Below are 12,501 nucleotides of genomic sequence, written 5' to 3'. Positions count from 1 at the left end.
AAAAATGTTATCAATAGTTCTTATAAAACATCCAAAAATGTAAAAAAATTGCCTGAATAGCCTAAACTATGAATCAAACAAATCCAATGATTTACTTGATTTTTGCATAATGATAACTCCGCACCAGACTGAGGCTTTCATTTTATAGCTATATACACTATAAAAGATGTATGCAAATGAATGCAGTACTATATGTAAAAACAAAACTGTAGCCTATGCTCTGGTAACCTATACTTTTAAAAAAGTCAACATATGGGCCTTGTTCGCTTGTTTCAGAAAAAAAATCAGTATTTTAAAACCCAATATTTATGGTGTCAGACACAAAATAGACACGTCAATTATTATTATTTTTTTTTAATTATAATTTTATATTAATCTGACCGGTTAGTAGTTAATTTTCGGTTAACTAGCAGCCATTATTGGTTGGGAAAATTAACTGAAAAGAGCATTCCTAAGGGCCCCATACCTGGAATTGCTTAGGGCCCCCAAATCACTAATTCCGGCCCTGTTGACGACAATTCTAGTTTTGGCCTATTCTTAGACGTCTATTAGATTTTTACTGACAGCCCAAATTTAGTCTTGTTTTAGCCAAGACGACTATGTTTAGACGTCTATTAGACATCTATTAGACATCTTTTAAAAATAAAAAATGCTTGCTCGGTGAGCTAAATAATGACACCTATAATGTCCTCCACAAAGCTGCTTAATATTACATATTGCAGTTGACCTCAGTTTATCTAGTATACTAAAATTCAACTAAACATATCGCATGACCAGTCTGACTAGACACCATTTAAATTAAATTAAATTAAATTAAATTAAATTAAATTAAATTAAATTAAATTAAATTAAATTAAATTAAATTAAATTAAATTAAATTAAGGAATATGGTTGCAAAGCTGAAACCTAAAGAAAATGAATGAATAAATTAAATTAAATTAACAATTTTTAATATATTCAATCTAAAAGATAAAATAAAATGTTGTTCATCTACTTTCAATCTCCTGCTGGTTTCCTGAAGGCTCTGTAATCTGTTTAAATGCCTGCAGTCAATATCCCATCACTTATAAGCATGCAAGTTATATTTCACAGCATTTTACTGAGTGTGCAATGCCTTGATATGATTAACAAACCTTTAGCCATGATAAAGTGCTAGAAGAGAGGAGAGGGAGAGAGAGAGAGAGAGGGAGAGACTGGAAGAGATGAGTGATGCTCTGTGGACTCAGAGAGGCCAGGAAGACAAAGCTCAGAGTGTCACAACTTCCTCTTTTACATGCTTTCTACCACACTCAAAGCAGTTCAATGCTGCCATACTTTCAGAGTGCCCGGTGAAACAGAAATAGCATTCTCACAAGCAATGATCCAACTGGAAAAGAGGCGAGAGACAAAAAATAGAAATACTGCAGTTTCTTTTCCACGTAACACTCAACAGAAGGAGTGCCGCAACGTGGGGAGAGTTGAACCAGTTCAAAATGAGCTACAGAGCTTACCTCTGAAAGTCTACTATGAATACTGATGTAGACAGAATGATGTCAAGACCAACCTTATTGTTTACTTGATCACACTCACGGATGAATGAAATCGAATCAAGCCACTAATTTTACAGATGTGATGCATCACAGTTGTGAAAATAATTAGATGAACATCTGTGACTGTTCTGTGCAGATGAATTTCCTGCTATTCCTGTTGAATAAATAATAATAATATATACACTACCGGTCAAAAGTTTGGGGTCGGCAGGATTTTTAAATGTTATAAAATAAGCTTCTCCTGCTCACCAAGGCTGCATTTATTTAATCAGAAATACAGTACAAACTGTAAAATTGTGAAACGTTATTGCACTATAAAATAACTGTTCAAAGGTAGTTTATGCTTTAATTTAATCATTTATTCAGTGACTTTAATGATGAATTTTCAGCTTCATTACTTCAGTCTTCAGAGTCACATGATCCTTCAGAAATCACTCCAATATTAATTATTATTATTATTATTAATATTATTATTATTATTATTATTATATTATTATTATTATTATTATTATTATTGTTATTATTATTATTATTATTATTATTATTATTATTATTATTATTATTATTGTATTATTATTATTATTATTATTATTATTGTTGTTGTTATTATATTATTATTATTATTATTATTATTGTATTATTATTATTGTTATTATTATTATTGTTATTATTATTATTATTATATTATTATTATATTATTATTATTATTATTATTATTATTATTATTATTATTATATCATTATTATTATTATTATTATTATTATTATATTATTATTATTATTTTTAAAAAATAAATTTATTATTATTACTATTAATGTTAAAGTTTTTTTTTTACATTTAATAAATAGTGCCTTGATAAACATAATTATTTTCTTTAAAAAAAAATTCATCCTAAACTTTTGACTGGTGGTGTAAATATATACAGTTGAAGTCAGAATTATAAGCCCCCTTTCAATTTTTTTCCCTTTTTTTAAATATTTCCCAAATGATGTTTAACAGAGCAAGGAAATTTTCACAGTATGTCTGATAATATTTTTTCTTCTGTAGAAAGTCTTGTTTGTTTTATTTTGACAAGAATAAAAGCAGGTTTTAATTTTTTTTTTATCTATTTTAAGGTCAAACTTATTAACCTCATTAAGCTAATTTTTTTTCTATACTCTACAGGACAAACCATCATTATACAATAACTTGTCGAATCACCCTAACCTGCCTAGTTAACCTAGTTAACCTAGTTAAGCCTTTAAATGTCACTTTAAGCTGTATAGAAGTGTCTTGAATAAATATCTAGTCAAATATTATTTACTGTCATCATGGCAAAGATAAAATAAATCCGTTATTAGAGATGAGTTATTAAAACTATTATGTTTAGAAATGTGTTGAAAAAAATCTTCTCTCCGTTAAACAGAAATTGGGGAAAAAAATCAACAGGAGGGCAAATAACAGGGGGGCTAATAATTCTGAGTTCAACTGTATAAAAAAAAAAATATGACATTTTTTTTACTAATGCTTTGCTTCTTAGACTTTTACACACCTGAAACTTGTCTATAGCACTTGTTCACTGCTGCTCTTATAGTTGTGTAAATTGCTTCCTTGTCCTCATTTGTAAGTCGCTTTGGATAAAAGCGTCTGCTAAATGACTAAATGTAAATGTATATAAAAATACACCTGCGTCCAACACTCGGCTAACAAGCCAACAATATATAAATCACAAATATACCCACTGTAAAAGACACTTAACTGGAGCCGATTATAATAGCATAAAGCTGCATTCAATTCTCTGCAATATCAGGAGAGTGAAAGTGAGAAGTAATAATCTCATCATGGCCACCACAGACAGCAATCCACAATCACTTTTGCTCTAGAAAGGATGATGTCATTCCACTTTCTGCTGTTCTGGTAATGATGTAATTGGCAAAAGAGCTTTGTGGAAGCAATACACAGGGGTATGAGGTGTTTTAAAGGCTTTGCTTGTGTGTGGCATGTGTGTGTGCCTTGTATTCCTTACATTGTGAGGACCAGATGTCTCCGCAAGCATAGTAACACCAGTAAATTTTGATCTTATGGGACCTTTTTATTTTTGGAATCACACAGAATGAAGTATTTTTAAAAGTAAATATGCAGGTTGCTTCCTGTGAGGTTTTGGTTTGGGGCTAGGGGGATAGAATACAGTTTGTACAGTATAAAATCATTACATCTATGGGAAGAAAGGCAGCTGCACAAGTGTGTATGTGTGTTTGCACATGGACGTGGGCGTGTGCATGGGCGTGTGCGAATGTATGAAAAATATACAAGCGTTCTATCTCTCCAAAACTTCCCTAGTGTCCCTATTATTATCCCAATCCCTAGTTGTCTTGTTTACACTGTAAAAAATAGTAATATTAATAAAATATTAACAGTTGCCTGTATGTTATTAGTTATAGGTGTTTTCCATTTATTTACAATTTCAAATTGGACCTTTAAACAACTTTTAATGTACAAAAGGTTACTCTACAGTTCTAAAAATCTGACTTTTATTGACATCTTTACTATTTCGAAACAATATTGCTCGCAAAATACATTTACTGAAATCCTTCGAGTAACAGAAAAAAGTACTGGCAGCTTATTATCCAACTTTTATACCGTAATTTACCAAAATTCCATTTACGTATTAAATTTTTCAAAAGCAAAAGTTTTCACAGCAAGGATCAAAGTCCTAAAATACAATCCAAAAGCATAAATAAATAGTAAAACACCAATGAATTACAAACCACTGGAAATCATAAACAAAAACATGTTTCAACAGTGTGGAATTAAACTATGTACTATATTAGGTACACCTGTCCAACTACTCACTAACGCAAATTTCTAATCAGCCAATCACATGGCCGCAACTCAATGCATTTAGGCATGTAGACATGGTCAAGATGATCTGCTGCAGTTCAAACCGAGCATCAGATGAGGAAGAAATTTGATTTAAGTTACTTTGAACGTGGCATGGTTGTTGGTGCCAGATGGGCTGGTCTGAGTATTTCAGAAACTGCTGATCTACTGGGATTTTCACGCACAGCCATCTTTAGAGTTTACAGAGAATAGCAGTTCTGTGGGCGCAAATGCCTTGTTGATGCTAGAGGTCAGAGGAGAATGGACAGACTGGTTGACTCAAATAACCACTCAGTGACTCAAATAACCACTCGTTACAACCGAGGTATGCAGAAGAGCATCTCTGAACGCACAACACATTCAACCTTGAGGCAGATGGGCTACAGCAGCAGAAGACCACACAGGTTGTCACTCCTGTCAGCTAAGAACAGGAAACTGAGGCAACAATTAGCACAGGCTCACCAAAATTGGACAATAGAAGATTGGAAAAACGTTGCCTGCTCTGATGAGTCTCGATTTCTGCTGCAACATTCGGATGGTAGCGTCAGAATTTGACATCAACAACGTGAAAGCATGGATCCATCCTGCCTTGTATCAATAGTTCAGGCTGGTGGTGGTGTAATGGTGTGGGGGATATTTTCTTGGCAAACTTTGGGCCCATAAGTACCAATTGAGCATGGTGTCAATGCCACAGCCTAGTATTGTTGCTGACCATGTCCATCCCTTTATGACCACTCATCTTCTGATGTCTACTTCCAGCAGGATAATGCACCATGTAACGTGAATCATCTCAGACTGGTTTCTTGAACATGACAATGTGTTCACTGTACTCAAATGGCCCTTTTTTGTATTTATGTATTTATTGCTTGAATTTAAGAAAGCCATGAAAACACACACATTCAAAGAGTTCTCTGGAGCCTTATTGGCTTTGAAGGTCTGTTTGGGTCACACAGTCTTCGGCAGATCTTACATCTGTTTGGCCTTCCTAAATCTCACGGATGTGCTGCACTTCAGAACATTAAATCCAGTCTGGTTGTTAAAAAGGTTAAGGGTGTATAAAACACAGTTAATGTAGTTAGTTAAATGGTGCAGTCTGCCCGCTGTCTGGAGAATATTCACTGACTGAGACAATCAAGGGAACCTGAGAAAAAAATCTTATTTACAGGGAAGTTCGTGTTTCCAAAAACTCTCCCAAAATATATTTATTTGAAATGACAATTTCTAAATTGTAAGCTAAATTGTCCATAGTGTATGTGTGTGAATGAGAGTGTATGGGTGTTTCCCAGTGATGGGTTGCAGCTGAAAGGGCATCCGCTGCGTAAGACATATGCTGGATAAGTTGGCGGTTCATTCTGCTGTGGGGACCCCTGATTAATAAAGGGACTAAGAAGAAAATAAAATAAATGAATGAATGAATTTCTTATTATCAGGTAGTACTTCTATCTACTAAAAGTAAATATTGTTAGTTATATAGTGTGAGCTATAACATGAATTGTGGTGATAAAATGAAATGACCAGATTTAATAACTTTGATTAAATGGTGCAGGTGGAAAACTGATCTTTAGTACTCATGACATTCAAGTTTGAAGTGGACACTTTTTCACAGACAGGCATTAAAGCATGTACAGGCTTTTTAAAGAGGGTTTTTACGTCCCACTTAATACAATTTTGGAAATTCTGAGAAGGGATTGTGAAGTAAGAAACACTGTAGTGTATATAGGACATTGCTGTAATATTGGTCACATATAAAAGCCATATATACTGTACTAATGCAAGAAGTAAGATTGTGTGTAAAAAATTACGTTTGTGTGTGTGTGTGAGTGCGTGCGTGCGTGCGTGTATTTGTTCATTCATTCATTCGTGGGTACTCAAGCATGTGTGTGTTTGCGTTTTAATCAACTGTACATTTACACAACAACAGTGAACTGAAACCTGAGAGGTTTTGCCTTTGTTTCTTTAAAGTTTTGCAGACAGAAATATTGTCAAAGGGTTTTTATATTGTCAATCTTTATTAACGTTTATGCAATAATGACTAAAAACACTGCATTACATGCCAGGCCAGTAGTTGGTAATGTCACTTTTTAAAGAAACACTACAAGCCTGTGAACATACAGTCCTAGTTTTTTTTTTTTTTTTTTTTTTTTTTACAAAAAAGTAAAACACTAATATAAAGTTTAGTAGTAGGGCTGGGTGATTAATCGAAAAGTAATCGAAATCAACATTCAGAGCCTATAATCGAGCTAATTTTTCCAGATGAATTTTTTCAATTACTTTCCCTATCACGTGTGTGGACATGTGACCCTGCTCTGTTAAGGCTGATTTAAACTTCTGCGTCAAACGAAAAGCTATGGTCCGGTGCAGCTTTCGCACAGTCGCACCTCTCGAAAAACTTAACTACACATCGCACGTTTGCATTACATTGATGATGATTGGAAGCTGTGCCAGATATGCTTTGAGATGGCAAATTTTATATTTCAATATAATTATTATTTACAGTGAAATATTTGTTTACGGAAGGTTCAAGAAATACATTTAAAAATGTTATTTACAGGATATAGTAATTTCATTTAGAAGAAATACTACTTTCTACATTAAAAATAATTAATGTTGTTTCCAAAAGTGCAAGTATATATTTTATATATTATTCTCATATACTTTCACTGTTTTATGAGAAAAACTCACTTGGTTTTAGGCAATGTGTGTTTTAATTTCAGTTGTTCAATAAATAATCGTAGATAGTGTGTGTTTCCTTCATTTATTTAAAATGAAGTAATGCACCCTTCATTCAAAAATCTCTCACTTGTAATACGTGAAGCATATATACTCTACAAAACCTGTCAGCAAACTGTGAGGGCAAAAAATAAAATAAAAAATTAATCGTAATAGAGTTCAAATGTTTTTGAATTTCGACCATATCGCCAAGCCCTATTCAGTAGATTTGCAGACAATAATGGTATCAGTTTTAAAAAATGCCACCAAAGTGATGTTGTTCTAATAATGGTGAAAAAGCATCAAAAGTTGAAGATGTCATTCATTCATTCATTTTCTTTTCGGCTTAGTCCCTTTATTAATCTGGGGTCACCACAGAGGAATGAACCGCCAACTTATCCAGCACATGTTTTACGCAGCGGATGCCCTTCCAGCCGCAACCCATCTCTGGGAAACAAGTTAAAGATGTGTTTAATTTTAATAGTATTATGTTCGATTTTCACAAATCATAATTACGATCATCCTATATCCTCTGTAGTATTTTGCACATAAAATATCTAGAGCTATATTACACCATCAAGGGAGACCTTACTCTTACTTTTAAAGACTCCAGGGCCCTTTCAAAGGAAAGTGTGGCATCTCTGTGACATACAGGAGCGAGACTTCACATGAGTGCCAAATAGGATTTATAAATAATAATCTAACCCCAAGGTGTGAAAAGTCAACCATCACAACTGAAGCAGAATCAGAGCTAAGGATGCCAACACATTATCAGACATCTGTTCACACATTTTCCTGGACCGTCTTCAAAAACGCCAAACATCTGATAGAAATACAAACCCCACGCATGTCAGAATCCCTATTTTTTGCGAGCACAAACTCATCAATAGTTCAACTGCCTGTTGGCATGAATCAAACTCAAACGAGCGGTGCTTCGCTAACCCTGCGCCCACATCTAAACATACCCTGACCATTAGAATTCAACTCGCACTGACCTAATTCTCTTTCACTTTTATTGTTGCATTGCCATGTGCAGCACATTCAGGAATGCATGCACAAGCAACAAACAAATAGATCAACTTCTACTGACAATAATACAACCAATTTGGCACGTTTTCCTCAGCAGTGTTTATGAAAGCATCAATACTTTCACTTACTATCTCTCTTCTCAGATGCCTAAAGCATCCTCTCTCTTTCTCTCGCTCGCTCTTGCTCTCTCTCTCTCCCATTATATTCTCTGAATCTCTCTCTCTCTTCCTCCATCTGCACTGCAGTGCTGATTTGCACATATGCCACTGATTGGCTCCAACAGTAGAAAAAAATCCCCTCAAAATCAGATAATCACCATAACACACACATAACACACAATCACACAAGGTGCAGGATCTCAAACCGGGCCTTGCTTTGTTTAGCTCAGGTGAAGCAAATAAGCATAATAAAGAAACACAACAGCCTACCTCTGTCTCTGTCTTCTCTCTCTTTCTTCCAGTGTATACTGATTTGTCGCTTCCAGACGGTTGCCTGACTGATCCTTCCGCGGTGAGTGACTCTTCCTCCGGCTGCCGCCCCTGCCGTCTGTCGCTTTTCTATCTCTCTCGCTCTCTCTCTCTTCCACACACACATACACAAACCCCCTCCTCCCCTTTCCATCCTCCATCCACTCCTCCCCTACGTTCATCGTATGCTTATTTTCTCTCTCTCTCTCTCTCTCTCTCTCTCTCTCTCTCTCTCTCTCTCTCTCTCTCTCTCTCTCTCTCTCTCTCTCTCGGCTGTCATTTTTTTTTCTTGTCACCAGAGACAGAAGCAGGTGGGCGCTGTAAGACACGCAGGGGTTGTGTTTTCCTCCAGTGGGCATCTTTCTTCTCTCCCCTTTTTGTCTTTTTTCTCTTTAGATTATTGTGTTCACTTGAGCAGCTCTAAAAGCCCGAGCTTTCATTGACTCGCAGTCATTTAGGAGATATGAAGGCAGTAAGAGGCTCTCTCTTTCTCTCTCTCTCTCTCTGTCTCCCCCATCCCCCGTCTCCTCTCATTCAGGGTGTTTTTATGTGTTTGGGTGTGAGACTGATGCTGTTCCTTTGTTGTATGTAGCTATAGGAGAATTAATGCACTGTTCATTTTCAGTTTTTTTTTAAAGATAAAGTAGGGTATAGAATGTGACGCTGAATATGATTTTGTTTTAACATATGCACATTAACATTTTTTTAAAATATTTACTTATTTAGGAAAAACACAAGTGATGCTTCACTATTTATGCCAGAATCCAAATAAGTGCATCTGTGACATTTTCCTGTCAAATCTTATAAATGTCAGGTTTTTTTATATCATTATTACTTTTATCGACAGTCTCATTTGTAACGAAGATGTATTCAAGTGAACACTTGATTTAAAAATTTTAATTTAATAAAAAATGTATTGAAAACAGAAAATACGTATACAGTGCTCAGCGTATATAAGTACACCCTTCACAAATCTCTCTTTTAAATTCATATTTTAAATAGGAAGCTCTACAATATTATATTTGTGCATATACATTAGATTATACACTACTGAAGCCAAATCTGGAGCTTATCTAACAAAATAACATACGATAACGGTCCAAACACTAGTACACCCAAATTTATATGTTAGAGAAAAATATTAAATACAAATTTAAAAAATAGAAAAAATCAAGGGAAGCAAAAAATGGAAAATTTTGTTGAAATTTTGTAGGTTGAAATTATTATTATTATTATTATTATGCAATATGTTTCTTGAATATAATTGTATTATCTTTTACTTTCTAAATATGTTTGGTGACTAAAATATTATTTATATATCTGTTTAATAAATCTGGTCTGTTCAAATGCACCAAAATACATTGCCTATATTCACTGAGAAATGGAGAGGAATATTCATTTTCAAATGGGGTCTACTCTATTATACTGAGCACTGTATATATTTATATATATATATATATATATATATATATATATATATATTATCACAATTTTATTCAGTGGCCTTAACTACTAAGCACTTGCATCAAAAAATGAATACAATGTTCTTACTGTGTTCCTGATGTACTGCAGAACATTTCTGGTGCCCTTGAGGTGGAATACAGGTAGGGTGAGGGACAGGTTTGGTGGTCTGGGTAAGTTTAAAGGTGTTAGGGATGGTCAACAGTGTAATTAAAGATATAATTACAGAAATTATGTACAGATGTAATTACATGCATGTATTTAATCAATCATGAGTACAATGTAAAAACATATTTGCACAGTAAGGATTAACTTGAGTACAGATTTGTTAACCCTCTATGGCATGATTTTTTTTTATTTTAGGAGTAAAAAAACAATGTTCACCCTGATTTGTTGCCTCAGGGCAACAACGTACTATTAGGACACTAAAAAACAAGGTTTTCTGTATCTGTATTGTATGTGAAATGAGGTACAAACAAGCCATACATAAATGAGATAATACATACATAATATCAACAAGTAATAATTCATCAATAACTAGCCATGAATGGTGTATTGTGTGTTTCTGTGGGGTACAGATTGAATAAACTTATTTACCAATCTTTTATAATCACTGTGGAACCTCAGAAAGCAGTTGTTGGTGGATGGGAAGCAAAGGTGGGTGCCACCTTTTTGTCACTTGGCTTTAGGTCAGGGGTACCTAAACTTGCTCCTGGAGGGCCGGTATTCTGCAGAGTAGCTCTATAACACCAATTAGACACACCTGAACCAGCTACTCAAGCTCTGACTAGCATACTAAAAACGTTTGGCAGGTTGGCAACTAAACTCTCCAGTACACCGTCTGTGCAGGATAGAGTTTGGACACCCTCCTTTAGATGATTCTTTGCATCCTGGTACTCTGTATCTCCCTTTCTGTGTATCCATGACCATCAAGTGGGCTGAATTCAGATGCACATCAAACTCAGTTCCTGGAGAGCCGCAGCCATGCAGAGTTTAGTTCCAACCCTGCTTTAAAATACTTACCTGTAGGTTTCAAAACAAGCCTGAAGAAAGAATTAGTTTAATCAGGTTTGTTTAACCAGGGTTAAAGATAAAGTGTGCACAACTGTGGCTTTTTGCAAGTTTAATTTGCATCTTTGAATGGAAACAGCTAATGTGACTCCTCAAGCTCACTGTCAGAAGGAATGAGCATAACTGCTCAATCTTGTTCTTTACCGCCAATAAATGTTTTATATTCATGCATATCACACATATTTTTAATATAAAGATATTTAAATATGTTAAAAAGTTAAATCTATCTTACAATCTGCCAGCGGTGTGCTCAAGCAGGCTATGGACCAAAAAATGTCTCTTTTGTCCCCAGAAGACAGGTCAAATCCACACCCACTTCAAATTTAATAGAACATATTATTGAAAAATTAAAAAAATTAAAGGGGGATTTTGTGGGCCAAAAAAATGCCTGAGGGCAACACTATGCCATAGAGGGTTAAGATCACTTAAAGAGCCTCTGTTATACATTAACAAGGGTCATATTTCGGTTTTATGGGTCCCCAACAACATACTGATATGCATGCAAGAAAATTATTTTTACCTATTTATCCCAGCGACTCCCATATGAATCATTCAGGGATTCATTTGTTCCCAAACCCCTCCCTAGCGTGAAGCTAATCTGCGCTGATTGGCCCAATGACAGCCTGTTGAGATTGGTCGACAGCGTTCAGCGCGAGACAGAGTAAAATGCCCAGTGCGGCTTATCAATCCCTCAGGTCACTAACATTGGTATAGGATCCGATTATAGAAACACGCTTCATAGTAAACTTACTAACACCACAGTAAACAGTACCCGGTTCTCAACTGTGTTATTCAGACACCTAACCCCCCAGTCTCCCGGATTTTTTATGTGTGCATGAGTAAAGCAATGCAGTTAAAGAAGCTTTTCTCCCTTCTCAGCTGTAGATCATTTCTATTAGCAATCATTGCTGTGGCACCTCTTGCAAGTGTAATATGTTCTCAGGGCTTACCTGTACTCTGCTTTGCCCAATGATCACATGCCCAGCCGGAGGGTTGTAGTGCTCACCAGCTCTCCTCCTCTGTCCTCTGACAAGCTATCTTTGTAGGCTCCCATCGCGCTCACCCAGAGCCTTCATAAGCATTTCCAGGGCCGCACCAGTCCAAAGCCCAATGTGCAGCAGCCTTCCTTTGTTTGACTTTGTACCTAATAAACTGTCTTTATTTTGCCCGCACCACTGGTGTATTGTCTGTCCATTACAAAATGGAGGAAGAAATGACTGCATGAGCTGTGTACTGAAGGTTCCTGTGAAGCTCTGACAAAGTCTTATACATCAATAGTCTTTTCTGATCCTTCCTTTAACAAACGGCAGATGAATGCCCCATTGTAAGCGTGTAGATTGCTGAAGCACTCCTTTCCATCACACTTCCAATAATAT

The 12,501-nt window shown here is 35.3% G+C and overlaps 1 protein-coding gene across 3 annotated transcripts in view; it reads right to left on the bottom strand.

Moving 5' to 3' along the window:
• Positions 1–8,679, bottom strand: part of mpp3a (MAGUK p55 scaffold protein 3a) — a 50,973-nt gene extending 42,294 nt beyond the window's left edge. For all 3 annotated transcript variants that reach the window (XM_056454037.1, XM_056454038.1, XM_056454040.1), the window contains exon 1: positions 8,555–8,679. The gene's annotated coding sequence lies outside the window, so the exon portion shown is untranslated. The remainder of the gene's footprint in view (positions 1–8,554) is intronic.
• Positions 8,680–12,501: the final 3,822 nt, after the last annotated feature.

The sequence above is a fragment of the Danio aesculapii genome, chromosome 3 (assembly GCF_903798145.1).
Source record: "Danio aesculapii chromosome 3, fDanAes4.1, whole genome shotgun sequence".
NCBI lineage: Eukaryota > Metazoa > Chordata > Actinopteri > Cypriniformes > Danionidae > Danio > Danio aesculapii.
This window is presented reverse-complemented; position numbering and strand designations above follow the sequence as displayed.